We start from the raw sequence: 5,342 nt of genomic DNA, 5'->3' as shown, positions 1-5,342 counted from the left end.
TAAAGTGAATCCCTTGAGAGTTCTGATGACAAAACCGTCATCTCTAAACTGCCGACTCGCCAAATGGGCTATTCTCTTGTCGCAGTACGACATGCAGTTTATGCCCCAAAAGGCGGTCAAGGGTCAAGCACTGGCCAACTTCTTAGCCGATCATCCAGTATCGGGAGCATCTAAGTTGTATGAAGAACTACCTGACGAAGTCACCGAAGCTTGCGCTACTCAAGAAGCCACGCAAGTGTGGAAGTTATTCTTCGACGGTGCGTCCAGAGCAAATCCTCATGGAGCGATCACCGCGGGAGTAGGAGTAGTGCTAATCTCTCCGAACGGCCATGTAATCCCAAGGGGATTTTCCTTAGTCGAACCCTGCAACAACAACGTAGCCGAGTATAACGCTCTGCTATTAGGTATGCAATTTGCTGAGGAACTCTCAGAATGCTTATGCAGATGCTCTAGCCTCCTTGGCAACCTCATTAGCGTTGCCACCGAAGACTGAAACAACGATTCCAGTCGCGGGACAGAAACTATACTTTTCTAAAATTCCTATAGAAGAAAACTCAGACGAGATACCGTCAGGAGAAGTCTGTACAACTTCTATGGAGTTTGAATCCAGGGATTGGCAATTCCCGTACATCGACTATGCCGTATATGGAATTCTGCCAGAAGATCCTAAGGAAGCGGCCTCTATCAAACGAAAGGCCCTCCGATTCTATTACGACACAGTCTCTCAAGTCCTGTATCGTAAACCGCATGATGGAGTTTTGCTTCGATGTCTCTCTCGAAAGGAAGCAAAAGAGTCCCTCAAGGAAGCTTACGGTGGAATGTGCGGAGCTCATCAGCCCGGAGCTAAGTTAGGAGATCGCCTCCGACGCATCGGCTATTATTGGTCGAAGATGTTTTCAGACGCGGTTGACTATGCTAAACGTTGTCACGCGTGCCAAATTCATGGGGATTTCATCCACCAGGCACCTGGAAACTTACACCCCACATCAGTGACTTGGCCATTCGAAATGTGGGGTATGGATATCGTCGGACCGATTTCCCCTCCAACGTCCAAAGGACACCGGTTCATTCTAGCCGTGACCGACTATTTCTCTGAGTGGGCGGAGGCCATCCCGTTGAAAGAAGTCAAGACTTCAAACATAATCAAGTTCATCAAACATCACGTCATATACCGTTTTGGAGTCCCGAGGCGAATAGTTCACGACAACGGGACACAATTCGTCAGCTTTGGGTTTTAGAGATTCTGTGACAGATTCAGAATCCAAAGTGTTGCATCCACGGCATATTATCCACCATCAAATGGTCTTGTAGAAGCTTTTAACAAAACCATAGTGAAGCTTCTCAAAAAGTTTGTTTCTAAAAGCCGGCGCGATTGGGATGAAAGACTTGGTGAATGTCTGTGGGCTTACCGCACTACGGTAAGGACCTCTACAAGAGCCACACCTTTTTCGTTGGTATACGGCTGTGAGGCTGTATTACCATTGAAAATCCAGATCCCTTCTCTGAGAGTCGCTATCACAACTAGACTAACAGAAGAAGAAAAGCATCAACGACGTCTGTAAGAACTTGAAGCCTTAGACGACAAACGACTTCAAGCTCAACAACAGATAGAGTTGTATCAAGCCCGTATTTCCAAAGCCTACAATAAAAAGGTTAAGGAACGGATTTTCAAGAAAGGCGATTTAGTGTTGGCCAACAGACGACCCATGGTGATGACACACAAAACCAAAGGGAAGTTCAATCCTAAATGGGAAGGGCCCTTCGTAATAGAATCAGTCTATTCGAACGGAGCATACCGCCTCATCAATCAATAAGGAGACAGGCTCATGATGCCAATTAATGGGAAGTTTCTTAAGAGATACTTCCCGTAAATCATGTAGCCCCCTAAACCCCAACCAAATCAGGCTGGGGGTTGCCCGTTCATAGTGTAATTCTATCTTGTATTTCGTCATGTTAACACTACACCTCTGACGATTGTAATTTGATGGAATTATTCTAAATAAATAATAAAGGGAATTTCGATAGCATTTGCACTATTTTCTATTGTCTTGAACCAAATAAAGGGAATTTCGATAGCATTTGCACTATTTTCTATTGTCTTGAACCAGAGTGCAGCAAAAAAAAAAGACAATAAAGAGCAAAAGTGATATCGTTTTCATTCAATGTTGTTAATCTAAATACAAAATGATGACAAACAAAATGAAAACCATACAAAATTCCTTAATCAAGGACAGGTCAAGAGCTAAATATCAGGCTTCATTAATTTGAGGGTTTTTAGCCTAGACTTGAAGGCAGAGAGTTTCTCCCGGTGAGCTGCTCGGACTTGTCCCTCGATCTCCTTTCTGAGTTCTGCTTCAATAGGAAGGGTAGCAACAATGTCCTTACGAGTCTGCTCAGCTGCGTGGAGTGTACGGCAAAATTTCGTATAAATTTGGCCACTTTTATGCTCAAGCTCTTTTCTGACATCCTCATAGTGGGCCAATTGAGCTTTCTTCTGGTCCAACTCGGCCTCTAATCGAGCGATAGTCTCTTCAATATCACGGATATCAGAAGCAACACGTTTGATTTTAGCATATGCTTTAGAGTGTCGCTTCCTTAAAGTTGATATACGGGCTATTTTATCAGATAGTTCCTTGCGAAGATTCCCTGGGTGATGCGCTCTCGAGATTATCGCCAAGGAAAGAGCCGGCTCCACTTCAGAATCTAAATTGGTGCGCTGTAACTCCCTGAAAGCTGTCAATTCTGCCATCAAAAGAGTGATCCCACCCTGGCAGTGCTCAGTCCAGGATGCATCCCCTTTGGCCTTGATGTCGTCCAAACATTGGCTCAAGATGGATTTACAGTCTTCAAGAGAAGCCCCCTCAACACTGACCATATTAATAATTGTTTGCATCCAACGTTCCAGTTCATCAATTGATTTCTTCAGAGCTCCTGAGCGTGGAGGAGGAAGAGTTGGATAGATTGGATCCGTATGATCATCCTGAACAGGTGTTGGAGCAACTTCAGAAGAAGGACCCTCTCCAGCCCTATCGTCCTCAGGAACCGAGGGGATCGATTGGGGCATTTCGTCCTCTCCATCAGTAAAACACTCAACCAGCACAGACTTCATCGCATCCCCCATTAATTTGACCTTCTTGGAATTCTTGGCCAGGACAGACATTCGTTTACGAATTCTCCGGTCATATTCACCTTGCTTAGCAGCAGAAAGAGCCTTCTTACCCGATCTTAAAGAACGAGGTTTAGGAACAGGCTCTTCTGCAGGAATCTCCTCAGTTGTCTTTTCTTTGGGAGAATCATCAATTGGTCTTCCCTCTTCAATCCCTGTAGGAACCTCTTCCTCAGAAGGTTCTACGGTGGATAAGTCCTTAGGAACTTCAACGGCTCCAGTCGCTTCCTGTTCACAAGATAGGTACTCTTCCATCCCGGGCAGACGAGTACTCGCAGAACCACTCCGTGAATGGTACAATTCCCGAATCTCGTTTATACATGAAGTATAAACGTCATATTCCGAAATCCGAGAAGCTTCAGCAAACCATTGGCGGAAATCCATAACAGTAGAGCAGCCAGGTGGTGAATTGGGTAAAGTGAATTGCGCATGGGTTCCCCCGGCGGAGAAAAAATACCATGCGCGAGCTCCTTCGTATAAATTCCCAATCTGAGATAACGCCGGGTTAGGATTGCCGACATAGAGTTGGTCATATGTTCGTATCCAAACTGTCTGGCGAACCGAGAAGGTATGTAAGGCTCGATTACGCACTTCTCCCGCGAGCGATAGACCAGGTAGCCCAACCTGATCATAAGAAGGCAGCTGAATGTACCATCTTCCAAAGAAGATGAGCCTTCAAAAAGCAAGTCCATGAAACGGGCATCCTCCACATCAGCTCCGTCAAAGTTAGGAGCACAGCAGAAAACCCGGTAATTATCTTCCCGGGATAGAAGCTGTCGAGCCCTGACTATATAAGAACTAGTCCACGTGGCCGACTCCAATCTCTGTACGAAGGGAGTATAAGCATCATCCCCCTCATGCACTCCCGTCATCAAGGAAGGGCAATGCAACACGAACCAGGCCACTAAATATGTATATGGCATTGGTACACGTGGTTGAGGAGCCTTCCCAGCTTTCTTCCTAGTAGCTTTGACTCCCGAAGCACTGAGAAGTTCTGAAGTTAATACCCTCAGGCCGTTCTGGATACAGCTAACCATAGCAGTAAGGAGACTCACAGGTCTCCCATGCGCTAGCAAAACAGCTGGGTACACAACCTCAGCCAATATTGATTCTATTGGTCTTGACGGTACCACACACCGTTTTAACCAAATCATGAAGAAGCCTGCAAGTAGAGCCGGGTCAGAGATAGGAACTGTGGCTTGGTAGTGAAAACTTTCAAACTCGGCACCAGCTTCAAAATCATCCTCTGCATGCTCTGTCTTATAGGTAGCACTGGAAGCTGTAATTCGAGCTTTGGCATCCTTACGAGAGATCACAGCAACCCGAGATACGGCTACATCTTTCCGGTTTAAATTCTGAAAGAGGTAGTCTGCCCACGTGGTATGCATAATGCCCCCTCCACGCATCCCAAAGACTTGGGCACATATATGGAAATGGCACATCAATTCCCAGAAAGTGGCATAAACTTCCGGGTGCGCCATCTTCAGCAGAGAAAGCTCCTCGGTGGTGGGGATGAACTCCTCATAGGGTGTTTTTCCGAGCGACAGCCCCGATACTGCCTGCATCTCATGAAGAGCAAAACCTAACTCTCCAGCAGGCGTAAAGAATGTGCAGCTGTCAGGGTTATATTTCTCCAACATAGCGAAGAAATTATGAAGACTCTGCACGACTCCCCGTCGCGTAGCTAACACAGGAACTGTGAGACCCGATTGAGCGAGCGAGTCTTTAAGCTCTTCAAGAACAAAGTCAACCATACGGGTCCACCAACCTCCTTCTCCAGAACAGACCCATCCAGGGGATCTGAACGTCTGAGTAGAAAATTCACCCTGAGTTGCAAAGAATTGGCGGATAAAAATGTTCGCTGGACGTGGCACCTCCGGAACCAGCTCCTTCTTCTCGAACAAACCAGGTTTTAACCCCTTGAGTTGTTCCCCGATTTGTGTACGAGCCCATCGACCAAATCCAAGCGACACGTTCTCCTTCTCCTTTACTATGTCAGCTCACATTCAGAAAGTAGGAGAGAGGGTACATCCTCTTCATGCTAGGGAGAAATAAAAAGCGATTATCAACTCTCCGCAGCAGCTTTGAGTCTTCCATACATGTGAGATGATCATTAGCTGGTATGCGATCTCCAAATATGAACGCTGGTTTAGGAAACTGGGCATGACCAGCAGGG

The sequence above is a fragment of the Asparagus officinalis genome, chromosome 1, assembly GCF_001876935.1.
Source record: "Asparagus officinalis chromosome 1, Aspof.V1, whole genome shotgun sequence".
In the NCBI taxonomy this organism is placed as follows: domain Eukaryota; kingdom Viridiplantae; phylum Streptophyta; class Magnoliopsida; order Asparagales; family Asparagaceae; genus Asparagus; species Asparagus officinalis.
This window is presented reverse-complemented; position numbering follows the sequence as displayed.